Below are 14422 nucleotides of genomic sequence, written 5' to 3'. Positions count from 1 at the left end.
ACTTCTACTTTTGCTAAAAGCTACAAAAACATAAACCATACTATCACCTGAAGTTTGTCTTCTTAATCTATAAACCTACTCTAGAAAGGAAAAAAGTTATTGGCCTCTTAGCCACACCCCTGCAAAAAAAAAAGGAAACATGTAAACAATAACCATTACTACTTCTTATTTGTGGCAGGGCTTATATTGAAATGTAGCCCACAACACACTCATGACTTTAAAAATGTAAAATATAAAATGGCCACTTATATTTTAAATGTTGTGGTGTGAGGGGTGGGGGTGCACTTCATAAAGTCGTGCAATTGAAGGTAAAATAGCAATTAAATGGTAAAATTAACCCCAGCCCAACATCCCAGTTTCATATCTGCCAACCATAACTATCTGCTTATTCACCAAACATGTCCCATACTTTTCTATCTCTAGGCCTTTGCTCAATGGAATGCCTTTCCTCATACCCATCTCAAAACAATCATGCTCCACCATCACCCCCTACTTAGACTCCTAATTTTCCAATGTCCTAAAACTTAATCAAACCTCAGGATACAGTTCAAATAGCACATTAGCTAGCAAAGTTGATTTTTCTCATTTCCATTTATTTTGCCAAATTTTCTGTCATCACTCAACAGCTCTTGAAATTCTCTCTCTTCTGAACAACTAAAAATTTTTTGCCATACTGCTTATCAGGAAAATACAATTTGTGTAATCACTCCCCCCTATAAAAAATAACTTTGTGCTGAGGCTTATACATAGCATAAATGAAAACATAAGCAACACCTAAAAGTTGGTTAATATATAACATTAATCTTCCACGATTAATGTAAGTAGGGCCAATATGATTTTGCTATACATTTACAGAACCACCTTCCAGGGAACATTTTGGAAACTTGTAAGAGAATTTCACTACTGACATAGTGATCCAAGGATGATAGATGTGATGCAGTTTAGGGAACAGTTTCATTCCATGTAGATTTGTTCCATGCCTCACATGGAGCAAAGTGGAACAAATGCAAAACCTCTTTGTTTGCCACTGCATTTTCCAGAAAGGCATTCTGTATCTTCTTACCTTTATCTCCAAATTTGAAAGAAGGGATTCTTCTTTTGTAGTGATAAACCAAATAACTCATCTTTTTTGTTTCGCTAGTAAACAAACAAAAATCATGGTGCTGAACTTCAGTCAAATCACATGGAGCATCTGTTTTTCAAATGCAATTGCATCTAGGCAAATATTCTTTCTTCCCTAATATACAAGGTCAGTGTGTCTGATATTAACAGTCTATGGACATTCCGAAACAGTGCTGCACAAGGCAGTAGTATGCTTTTTGATGGTCTATAGAGAAACTAAGAACATCTCTGAGAATGGACAAGGAAGCAGGCTCTGCAGTGAAGGCTGTCCAACAGGACGTACTCTACAGTTTTAAACTCCTCAATTAGCCATGGAACAATTTTTATAATACTAGGCTACTGGTTTGGCACTAATTCACACACCATACTAGTCTAATTTACCCACATTGAAAGTCAGCATTTCTTTAGCCCAAGACATAAATCTTTTGAACCAAGAAAAATGAATATTTATCCAAGGTAAAATTCAATTATAACATGCTTTTTTGCTTTCTAAAGTTTGTCATTCTACTAAAATTTTAGGCTAATGGTTTTATTATTACATGTGAAGCCACACAAAAGTGACTCTATACATGGCCACAACAAAACCCACACTACCTGCTAACATTTATAATCTATAAGAAATAAAGCAAAAAAGCCCAACTTTACAGTTGACATTTGAGGATTCACATACTTGGTGCCATCAGGCCCGTGATCACACAGATTTGTTGTCAGACCATATGCAGATCAATCTAGCTTAGTGGTTCACAGTAAGGATGCTCATACCACATAGGGGCCATTTTGGAAATTTGTGGGGAAATTTCCAGTTGTTTCAATGATTGGGAGGTCACTACTGACACTGTGAGTCAAGGATTACAGGTGTTTTGCAATTTAAGAAACTGCCTCATGTCCCACCAGATATTCACATAGGACCAAAATGTTAGGCTAAAAAAAATCAATTTATACTTATCTGAGCATAAAATACAAAAATTCTGACATATTCACACAAAGTACCAACCAAAAGGAATGGAACATTGTCTCACATTCACACAAGGCAAGTAGTAATAGTATCTGCTCCTGCCAGCCAGACTGGAAAAACACACAATACACAGAGCATTGGGCAGAGCACTGAGGAAAGTCTTGCCTCAGCAGTGCAGTATAACTATCCCCTAGAATAAACAATGCTCCAGATCTATCTAAAAAAAAAAATTCATAAAACCAAGACCTGGAAAGATAAAAACTGTTTCCAAATAGTTTAACTACATTCAGAACAAAACTTAAGAAAATTTAAAAGAATACAAAAATAGTGAAGCCCCTAAAGGGTAAAATTCATAGTATCTGATATCCAATAAAAGAATACAAGGCAGGGAAACACATCACATTATAAAGAGAACAATCAATCAAAAGCAACCCAGAATTGACATATATGTTAGAATTAGCAAAGGATATTAAAATAGTTATAACTGTATTCCATATTCCAAAAGTGAAACAGACATGAAAGATATTTTTAAAAGTCCAAAATGCAATTTCTAGACTGAAAACAGCAACATCTGAAATGAAAATTACAATAGATGAGAGTAACAGCAGATCAGACATTGCGGAAGAAAAGATTAATGAACTTGAAGGCTAACAACAGAAATTAACCAAGATTAAACAGAAAGAGAAAAAAGAATAAAAGAAAACAAAAAGAACACAAAAGATCTGTGAATAATTAGATTGCCCATAAAAGGAAACAGAAATAATGCCCCCAAATTTTCCAAAGTTGGTAAAAACAATCAACCTACAGATCTAAGAAGCTCAACAAAGCCAAGCACAAGCGAAGAAACTACACCGAGACACAACATAATCAAATTTGTAAAACCAGTGTGTTCTAGTTTGCTAGCTGCCAGAATGCAATATACCAGAAACGGAATGGCTTTTAAAAGGGGGAATTTAATGAGTTGCTAGTTTATAGTCCTAAGACCGAGAAAATGTCCCAATTAAAACAAGTCTATAGAAATGTCCAATTTAAGGCATCCAGGGAAAAATACCTTGGTTCAAGAAGGCTGATGACGTACGTTTCTCTCTCAGCTGGAAGAGCACGTGGTGAACATGGCAGCATCTGCTGGCTTTCTCGTGGCTCTACCAAAAAGGGACTCTCTCCAAAATGTCTCCTCTTTTGAAGGATTCCAGCAAGCAACTCCACCTTCAGTGGGTGAAGACATACCTCCATGGAAATCATCTAACCAAAAGTTACCACCCACAATTGGGTGGGTCACATCTTCATGGAAACAATCAAAATGTTCCCACCCAGCAATACTGAATGAGGATCAAAGGGCATGGCTTTTCTGGGGTCCACCATAGATTCAGACCACCACATTCTATCCTTTGGACCCCAAAAAGGCACACTCTTTCCAAATGCAAAATACATTCATTCCACAACAATATCAGAAAACCTCAAACCTTTCAGTAGCAATACAAATGAAGTACCAAATTAGAGACAGTATAAAATCTCATCAAGTCTGTTACAGGCATGGTCTGTTCTAAGGCAAAATTCTCTCCATTTGCTAGGGACATTTGAAAACTCATAACAAGTTATTTGCTGCCAGTATACAAAGGAGGAGCATTCATAGGATACATATCCACATTTCCATAGGGAGGAAGGAACACAGGAGTCACAGGACCCATACAGTTTCGAAAACCTGCAGGGCAAAGTCCATTAGATTTCAAAGTCTGAGAGTCATTTATCCTCAGGGCTTTAGAAAGCAGCAGTCCCACCCTTTCCAAGGGCCTCACAGAGGCCTGCCTCTCTCTGAATACAACCTCAGGGGACATTGGGGAGACCACCTTTCTCTTGGCTCCACCCTCTCCAAGCATTGGGGCTGCACCCAGGCTCTCTGCCATCTATGGGGCACAGGCTCAACCCCTCCATGTGGTGGCAGCCAGGCTCTCCCCAAACCCCAAGGAATGTGCTTCACCCTCTCCAAGGCCTGAGGTGGCATGACTCTTTCACTGCAACCAGGTGGGAGGCCCATTCTCTGCCTTTGGGGAAAACTCACCCTCTCCATGGGCTTGGGTGTGTCCGCTCTCCCTGCCCAAGGCTTCTTGACTTCAGACCTCAGCCTCCATGGTTTTGCCTCTGAAGTTATTTTTCCTCTAATGTGTCCCTTCTCTGAACTCCCCAGTCCAGACTGGCAGCTGCGTTGTTTATACAGGTCCCACAGCACTCTCTTTGGCTTTCTATGCAGTAACCTTGGATCATACCCACCAGACATGTGGAGTTTCCACGAATCCTTCCTGGATAACTCCATGTCCAATCCTGACTTTCTCTGAAATGGCTGACTGGTTTCCACATTTGGTTAAATCCTCACACAGGGCTCTACTCTCTGGGGTCTCCCTTTCTGGAGGCCCAGAATTTTCCAGGACCTCAATTTCTGGTTTCTTTTTACTCAAGAGTTCAGTTCTCAGCTTATTTCTTTCCTGTCGCATTTCACTATAAGTTGTGAGGAGAAACCAGGCTGCACTTTGAACATTTAATTTGGAGATCTCTTCTGCTAAATATACAAGTTCATGGCTTTTAAAATCTGCCTTCCAGCCTGTTCTAGTTTGCTAGCTGCTGGAATGCAATAAACCAGAAACAGGATGGCTTTTAAAAAGGGGAATTTAATAAGTTGCTAGTTTACAGTTCTAAGGCCAAGAAAATGTCCCAACTAAAACAAGTCTATAGAAATGTCTAATTTAAGGCATCCGGGGAAAGATACCTTGGTTCAAGAAGGTCAACAACGATGTTCAACATTTCTCTCTCAACTGGAAGGGCACATGGTGAAAATGGCAGCGTCTGCTGGCTTTCTTATGGCTTTACCAAAAAGGGGACTCTCTCCCAAATGTCTCCTCTTTTAAAGAATTCCAGTAAGTAACTCCACCTTCAGTGGGTGGAGACACACCTCCATGGAAATCATCTAATCAAAAGTTACCACCCACAATTGGGTGGGTCACATCTTCATGGAAACAATCAAAATGCTCCCACCCAGCAATATTGAATGAGGATCAAAGGGCATGGCTTTTCTGGGGTCCACCACAGATTCAGACCGGCACACAGTCAAAGCCATTAGTCAACTTTGCCAGATTATCTGCCATTTTAAAACAAGGATCACCCTCCTTCCAGTCTGTAATGACACATGTCTCATTTCTGTCTAAGACCTTATCAGAAGTGTCTTTAGAGTCCACATTTCTACCAATAGTCTCTCCAAAGCATTTTAGGCCTTCTCTATCAAGTTCCTCACAATTCCTCCCAAATTTTCCCCTTATCCATTTAAAAACCCATTCCAACATGTCTGGTATTTGCAAACCACAGCAGCAGCACCCCACTCTCTGGTACCAAAATCTGTTCTAGTTTGCTAGCTGCCAGAATGCAATATACCAGAAACAGAATGGCTTTTAACAAGGGGAATTTAATAAGTTGCTAGTTTACAGTTCTAAGGCCGAGAAAATGTCCCAATTAAAGCGAATCTATAGAAAATTTTCCAATATAAAGCATCCACGGAAAGATACCTTGGCTCAAGAAGGCCAACGAAGTTCAGGGTTTCTCTCTCAAGTGGTAGGGGCACATGGCAAACACTGAGTTTCTCTCTCATCTGAAAAGCCACATGGTGAACATGGTGTCATCTGCTAGCTTTTTCTCCTGGCTTCTTGTTTCATGAAGCTCCCCAGGAGGCATTTTCCTTCCTCACCTCCAAAGGTTGCTGGCTGGTGGACTCTGTTTCTCTTGGCTATGTCACTCTGCTCTGCTCTCTCTGAATCTCCTTCATTCTCCAAAATGTTTCCTCTTTTATAGGACTTCAGAAACTAATCAAGACCCACATAAATGGGTGGAAACACATTTTCCCCAATCCAGTTTAACAACCACTCTTGATTGTGTTACATCTCCAAGGAGATGATCTAATTACAGATTCAAACATACAGTATTGAATAGGGATTATTCTGCCTTTACGAAATGGGATTTAGATTAAAACATGGCTTTTCTAGGGGACATACATCTTTTCAAACCAGCACACAGTGTTAAGGAGAAAAATCAAATGTAGCCAGTGAAGAGGAGAAATTACATAAAGAAAAAAAATAAGGATGACTTCAGACTTCTTGTTGGAAACGACGCAAGTGAAGACATGGAGTTACAAATTTAAAGCACTGAAAGAAAGCAATTATCAACTCAGAATTCTATACCCAGCAAAAATATCTTTCAATATTGAAAGCACAATAAAGATTTGTCAAACATGTAATAGCTGAAAGAATTCATCACCAGCAGACTCACACTATAAGAAATGTTAATGGAAGTTCTTTAAGACAGAAGGAAAATAATACCAGAAGGAAATCTGAATCTACACAAAGTAATGACAAACATAGGAAATGGTACTACATGGGTAAATGCACATGATTTTTTTCATTATTTGAAACTATTTAAAATAAAATGGGAGCTGGCCCGCCCTGGTGTGGGGACCACCCCCTTGCCCACACAGGCGGGGGCTGAGTGCTCCAGGCACTCGTGGCAGTCCTGGCCCCTCACCACTGCCACCACCACTGCACAGTGATTCTGCCAAGTTGCATGAGGATTCTGCTGAGCCACGCAGTGATTCCACCAAGCCACATGCATCCCTGGCCAGGCTGAGCCCCCAGACCATAGGAGAAGCTGTGCATGCCCAGAGGGACATAATATAAGCCAGCATCTCCTTTCTTTCCTGGATGGAAGGCTGGGACCTAGGGCTTTTGCTCTGACATCTGGGGGCTGGTGGCATTGCAAAATAGACACCACAGGGAACCTTGGTTGCTTGAGACAGAAGCTGCCACAATTGCTGGAATAACTGGAAGAAGAAATATGAAACTTTAGCAGTTTCATCTAGAAAAGAGATTCAAGATGGCAGCTCAGCAGATCCAAGCTGCTAACTCCAGTGGCCTTCCTTGGTGCAAGTCAGAGGGGACCCTGATTGACCTGAGCAAAGAGTTTTTAGAGACGAACTTTAATGATGCCAAAGTATGTTTTCCCAGTGTCTTGCTTGTGGACAATCCCACACCTTTTAGAACTGCTAAAGAAGTGATTGCAATCAAAGACTATTGCCCTCAAGTTCTCCAAGGGTGACCATCTCTACATTCTGGATGTATCAAGCGGTGAGAGGAGATATGCACCCAATGCCATGGAAGTGGGCTACATCCCCTTCTCCTATGTACAGCCCATAAACTACTGAAACCCAATATTAGGCGAAAGTGGGATGATTGACAATCTTTCAGATAGCTTGGATGAAGTAGCCAAGGAGTTAGATTTGCTTGGAGAACGGACAAAAGAAAAGAAAGGACTGAGCAAAATATACAGTAACAACCCTTTCTGGAATGTGACGCAAATTAACCCATTTCTGAAAGGGAGCATGCCAGTGACCCCAGCCTGGATGAGCTGAATCCCAAAAGTACTGTGGATTTGCTACTGTTTGACATTGGCATGTCCTCATTCACTGAATCCAGCTTGCCAACTACCAAAAACACCAGCAACAACATCTTTGATGAGCTTCCAACCACCTATCAGCTCAACACAGAACAGCCAGACAAGCATGACAACCTCTTCTTTAGAAGAAAACATTCCTACAGTTTGTCAGAACTCTCGGATCTCTAAGCTAAATCTGACGCTCCCACATCTTCAGGTTTTTTTTTTCACTGGGTTGAAATCTCCTGTCCCTGAGCAATTTCAGAGCTGGGAGGATTTTCAGAACTGCTTCGCTGAACCACCGGAAGCTGGCCCGGTCTTGCCACGACTTGGACATCCTTGGCCAGAGCCCTGGTTGGAGCCAGACCCAAGCTGTGGAAACTAACACTGTGTGCAACTTGGATGGTTCCAGGGTGCAACCTCCCAACACCAACACCAGCATCCATGTGCCGGAAGGTCACAAACCTCCTGGGGAAATGCAGCAGTCTCCATGAAAGCTCTGTTGGACCCCTCACTGGACCTCAACAGTGACAAATCCAGCAGCGTTAGCCCTGTGTTGGTGGTAAAGCTGAGCAACCTTGAAAGTCAAGAATTCCCTCATGCTGGAGATGAAAGTTTTGGCTGAGGTGAAAAATGACATTTTTAGCAAAAGCACAGTTGGCCTCCAATGCCTGAGGAGTGACTCAAAGGAAGGGCCATATGTCTCCAACCCTCCCACCTACAGCTATAGGGACATGGTCAGGGTACAACTAGAGAAACTGGAACCCTGTATGTACCTGGCAATTGTTATCCATGGCCCAAACATTATCTACCCTTCCACCATATGGGACTTCATCAATAAAAACGTCATGGTGGTTCTCTATGGTACCAAACACATTCACTCTCTTTCAAAACCATGGAGATCCTTTTTGGGCACGAGTGTACCCCCAAAGACCCTGCTGCTCAGTGAGGTAACCCACCACCCTGCCCCAATGGCAGGGAAGCTATGGGATAAGCACCATTTGCTGTTCAGGCCCCAAGATCTCAAGATCTGTTTTCCAACATGACAAATTATGAAGTCAGAGCTAGCGAGCAAGCCAAAGTGTTAAGAGGCTTCCAGATGAGGCTGGATAAGTAAGGTTAGCCATCTCATATTTCCCATCACCTGCTACAAGCACAATGAACTCTCTAATTTCACCTTGAGGGACCAGGTGAAAGACGACCAGGAGGCCATCCTGACCCTGTGTCCAGACTCTTCAACAGCCACCCAAGAGTACCATCAAACCATCCAATTTCTCAAGAAGAAAGAAGTAGGGAAGATAATTCTGTCCCCATCTGTCGCCACCACAAAATACCCAATGTTTCAGGACTGCCCTGTGTTTAGCCTCAAATTAGGCAAGTTGCTCAAGGCCTTGGTGAAGTAGAACAAGAACCACTACCTGCTGGAGAACAAGAAGGGAAACATGGTACCCTGCTCAGCGAGGAGAAGGGGCAGCTCTGGATCAAGAAGAGGTATATCAGCTACTACTAGGGGAAGACTGGCCTAGTGCATACCAAGAATGTGCTAGTGGTTGGCAAGGTCAAGCTGAGCTTTTTCTGTGGACCTAAAATGAGCACCACGGTGCTGCTGGAGCAGATCCTGAAACCCTGCAAGTTCCTCACCTACATCTAGGTTGCTCATGGAAAATATCAGCAGTTGGCACATCTTTACAGATGCCCTGGCCTACACGTATCTGCCACTCACTTTCTATTGCCAGGCAGAATTGGATAATGAACCCAAATAGGTGGCATGTCTTCTGGAAAAGTTGAAACAGGATTGTAACAACATAGAGAACAAAGACAGGAAGCTCTTTTATGAGGAACTAATGATGGCCTTCCTCAAGATGGACTTCCAGGGACTGATGGTCAACTCCTCCAGAACTTCATGCTCCTGACCACAGCTGTTGAGATGGCTCAGCACTGGAGGGAACTGGCTAAAAACCTTGTCAAGGTCTCCAAGCAGCAGGTGGATGTGTATGAGTTACCCCATTGGAACAAAAAGAGGGTGGTGGACAGTGAGGCCATATGGAAACCCACGTACAACTTCTTATTAACCTGGAGTCACCAGATCAGGGAGAGCTACCAAGATGTCATCCAGGAGATACACATCAGCCTGGACAAGATGAAAAATCCCATCACCAAGCACTGGAAACACCGCAAGGGAACCCTCACCCTGGATACCCTGGGAGCAGCTGCCTTCAGTTCTATGGACCAGAATGACCTTGTGATTTAAACTGGACGCTTCCCTCCATGCCAGCCCAGAGTACACCCCTCCCCTCCTGGTCCATGCTGGATGCCCACACGGTCTCCACAGAGCTGGGGAGGGCAGCAAAGCGGCTGCTCAGACAGATTTCAGCTCCCTCCAGGCCAGGCACACAATCTAGGCCCAAGCATACACAATGCTCAACCCTTACCCTCCAACTCAGGGGAGGCCTAAGGGATTTTCTACTGCAGGTCATTGTCAAACAGATAGTTTTTTATTTTTTAAGTATAAATTTACATCTAGAATATTTTTTTAAAGCATGGGGTGGGGAGATATATGAGAAAGGTGGAATCTAATTTCTTAAGATAGATGTAAAAATAAAAAACACTTGATGAGTGCACATGTTTTTGAGGTTTTTATGTTGGATGAAGACTTTTTAAATTATGTTACAGATGTAAATATGTATTTAAAGGTCACAGAGGGCATTTTTGACCCCCAGCCACATTTTGCATTTCATTACTCAAGCAGAAAGGCAATTGTTCACATGTGGGATCTTCTTTACTGCATACATGTTAAAAGGTAAATCAAATAGGAAAAATGGTTTTCAGTAAATGAATATTGCTGATGTTCATTCTTTCTGAGAATGCCCTAGGCCCTACTCCCACCTCTTATTTTAATTGCCCCCCATCCATTTCCCTCAGGTCAGAGTACATAATAATTCACAACACCTGCAAATCTTTTGGCGCTTTAGTGGGCAGAGTTAATTCTGACATTAGTGATTAAGCACTGTTGAAGTGTTTCTGTCAGTAGATTAGAAAGCAGTTGGAAGTCAACTCTTCATGGGCGTGTTCCACATCAGAATCTCACCCCTGCCTGAGTGTACTCAGTCATTCAAAAGAACAGTGCCATTTGAAAGTGAGGTGGCCTCTGCAGCTTCAAGCCTCATTGTCATGTTTCTCCTTTGGAAGGATATGAGCTCTTCCAATAGAGATCACAACTGTGATGGCCACCAAATTTTCTTGTGTCCTCTGTAAATAAACTGTGGTTCACCTCACAGTTAACGCATGCACTAGCATGCCATGGGGACCTGCTGCCATATGCCCAACTCTTCACATAGTTCTTTCTAAAATTTAACCCTTCACCTTTCCTGGTACCCTTGTATCCATGGAAATAAATAGTATAAGAGAAAACCATTTGGGGGGACAGTATAAAGATTTATCTGAGCAGGATGAACATTTTCTAAAAATGAAATTGATCCCCCCTAAAATCAGACACTTGGCAAAGTGTGATGTATTTAACAAATGAAACCTTTAGGATTTTAGGTAAATTATTTGATGAATTTTTTTTCTTTTTGCATGGGCAGGCACCAGGAATTGAACCCGGGTCTCCAGCATGACAGGCAAGAACTCTGCCACTGAGCCACCACGGCCTGCTCTGATGAATTTTTTGTATGTCGTTGTGACATCTCAGAAGGGAGCAGAAGACAAAAATGGTGAAATATTTGGCAAATCAACAGAGTGAGGTGACCCCCAGGAGGACTGTGTTTGCTTGTAGTGGTGTTGGGCCATTCAGGATCCCCAGATTTTGTTCTTTAAATCTGCTTTCTTGAAATACATTAAATAGTATAATCAATGTATAATCATTTATTAGACCCAGACACCATTTTATATCTACTGATTCAGATACTGGAGACAAATAGGGTAAAATGCAAACAAACACATGAAAAACACTAAAATATTTTATGCTGCAAAAACCAGGATACACATTCCCCAATCAGCATATGAAATACCCTTAAATTCTGCTTCTCAACTCTTTGCCCATTTTTTTCTCCCAGAAATCATCTTTCCTCATTTTCCCAAAGAAGAAACAAAACTAGTTGCCCCTTAAACCATGGATATTTTTCCTCAGGGGGGTCAAACAGTTTCCTATGCAACATGTCTTGTAGTACATATTAAATCCTAACAAAAGTTGCAGTAAATTTTATTTGGATATTTTAACCTGGTAAGTGTGTGTTTTCTGTACCCAAGGAAACTTTAAATAAAAACTGTTGGAAGTAAAAAAAATAAATAAAAAATAAAACAGACAGTTAAAAACTGTAATGTATTATGAAAGTTATAATATATGGGAAAGTAAAATGCATGACAAAATAGCATAAAGGTTGGGAGGGGAGAAAAGGAAGCACACTAGAATAAGGTTATTATATGTGAAGTGATAAAACATCACTTGAAGGTAGATTGTTTTGGGTTAATGACGCATGCTATAAACAATAAAGCAAGCATTAAAATAACAAAACAAGCCATGATCATTAATAAGTCAACAAATGAGATAAAAAGGAATCATTAAAAATATTCTGTTAATCACAAAGAAGGAAGAAAACAAGAAAAAAGAAACAAGATGGAACAAATAAAAAACAAATAGCAAGATAATAAATACAAACCTATCCACATTAATTAATCATCTTACTAATTAATCAAAATTAGTAAATAGTCTAAACACCAGAATTAAAAGACAGAGATTGACAGCTTGGATAAGAAAGCAAGATCTTTATTTATATGCTGTCTAAAAGAAATGCACTTTAAATACAAATGATGAAAAAAAGTTATACCACGCTAATACATATCAAAAGAAAGCTGCACTGGCTGTTCTAACATTCGACAAAATAGATTCCAGAGGAACAAAATAGTACCAGAGATAAAGAAGGTCATTCTATAATAAAAGGGGTAAATTAATCAAGAGGACTTAAAAATACTAAACATGTATGTACCTAATGACGGTACTTCAAAATACACAGCAAAAACAAATAGAACTGCAATGAGAAAGAGACAAATCCACATTTATAGCCAGATATTTCAATATTACATCTCAATAATATAAGTAGGCTGAAAATCAAAACCATTAAGAATATAGAGGACTGGAACAACACTATAAACCAATTTAACCTCATTGACATTTACAGAATACCTCAACCCACAAAAGCAGAACATGCACTTTTCTCAAGAATACACAGAATATTTATCAAGATAGGCCATAATCAATGTTATAAAACAACTCTCAAATTTAACAGGACTCAATTCATACAAAAGTATATTCTCTGACTACAATGGAGTTAAATTAGAAATTAATAAGAGAAACATCTTTGGAAAATCCCAAAATATTCTGAAATTGAATAACATACTTCTAAATAACCAATGGATCCAAAAAGAAATCAAAGGGGGAACGAGAAAGAAATTTGATGAATGAAAATGAAAAACACAGCATATACAAATATAGCTAAAGTAGTGAGTAGGGAGAAATTTAGAACACTAAAGGTTTCAAATCAATTACCTCAGCTTCCATTGTAAGAAAAAGAAGACCAAATCAAACCCAAGGTAAGCCAAAGAAAGGAAATAAAGATCAGAGTAGAAATGAAAAATAATCTTTCAGAAAATGGAAAAATGAGAGAGAAAAAAATCAATGAAACCAAATGCTGGTTCTTTAAGATTAATAAAACTGATAAATCTTTAGATGAACTGCTCAGGAGAAAAAGAGAAAAGATGCAAATTATCAACACCAGGAATGAGAGAGGTGACTTCACTAGAGATTCTACAGATGCTAAAAAGATTTAAGGGACCTGCCCAATGAAGATAGCAGAATGAGAAGCGTCCATCCCCGCCCCTCCCCAGAAGCTTTGAACAACCAGCAAGAACTGGCAGAAACATCTTTGTCAAAAGCTCCAGAAAACAGTTGAAGGACTACAGTAAGAGGGTAAGTGCTGAATCAAGAAAAAGGCCACTTAAAAGTGGCAGAATCTTGTGGTGCTCTACCTGGCCATTCCCCCACCCCTCAACATCCTGGAGCAGAACTGGCTTGTATTCCTAATGCAGATTTCTGGTTCTGGTTCCAGAGAGAGGAGAGTAACTTTATGCACACAATGGGAGCAAGTACCTCCAACCCAATCTGTCTGGAGTGGCCTGGGGGCTTGCAGTCCCAGAACTTCCCTTGCATATAGCAGGCATGTACTAGCTAGGGTTCTCTAGAGAAACAGAATCAACAGGAAATATCTGTAAACATAAAATTTATAAAAGTGTCTCATGTAACTGTGGGAATGGAGACTCCAAAATCCGTAGGGCAAGCAGTGAACCTGACAACTCCAAGGAGGGTCTGGACGAACTTCACAGGAGAGGCTTGCCGGCTGAAGCAGGAAGAGAGACTGATTCTTCTGAATCCTCCTTAAAAGTCTTTCAATGATAAGATTAAACATCACTCATTGCAGAAGACTCTCCCCTGGGCTGATTACAAATGCAATCAGCTGTGGATGCAGCCAATGAGATTATGATCTAATTCTCTGAAATGTCCTCATAGCAACAGACAGACCAGCACTTGCCTAACCAGACAACTTGGACAAGTTGACATATGAAACAGACCTTGAAAGTTCACCCCTTGTCAACCTGGCAGCTATACTCATCACCTTTAATCACACTTAATCTCTAAATAGAAAACAATAAAAGACACATGTCTTTTTCCTCACTTAATAATACTCAACTGTCCCTCGCACAACTGGAAACATGGTAATTCTTCCCAGAATAGAATGCAAGTCCTTGGGTAATATTCATTCTTAAACTTGATATCTTAAAACTTAAATACTATAACATGAACCAAACAGCATTACAGTCCTCATT

The 14422-nt window shown here is 40.6% G+C and overlaps 1 protein-coding gene and 1 pseudogene across 8 annotated transcripts in view; one reads left to right on the top strand and one right to left on the bottom strand.

The window, feature by feature from the left end:
* CASK (calcium/calmodulin dependent serine protein kinase) overlaps positions 1-14422 on the bottom strand; it is a 533324-nt gene that overhangs the window by 441389 nt on the left and 77513 nt on the right. The window lies entirely within an intron of this gene.
* LOC143670259 (SH3 domain-binding protein 4 pseudogene) lies at positions 6986-9794 on the top strand (annotated as a pseudogene).

Source organism: Tamandua tetradactyla, chromosome X (assembly GCF_023851605.1).
Source record: "Tamandua tetradactyla isolate mTamTet1 chromosome X, mTamTet1.pri, whole genome shotgun sequence".
Taxonomy (NCBI): domain Eukaryota; kingdom Metazoa; phylum Chordata; class Mammalia; order Pilosa; family Myrmecophagidae; genus Tamandua; species Tamandua tetradactyla.
Note: the sequence above shows the minus strand (reverse complement) of the source record. Positions and strands in the feature narration are given on the sequence as shown.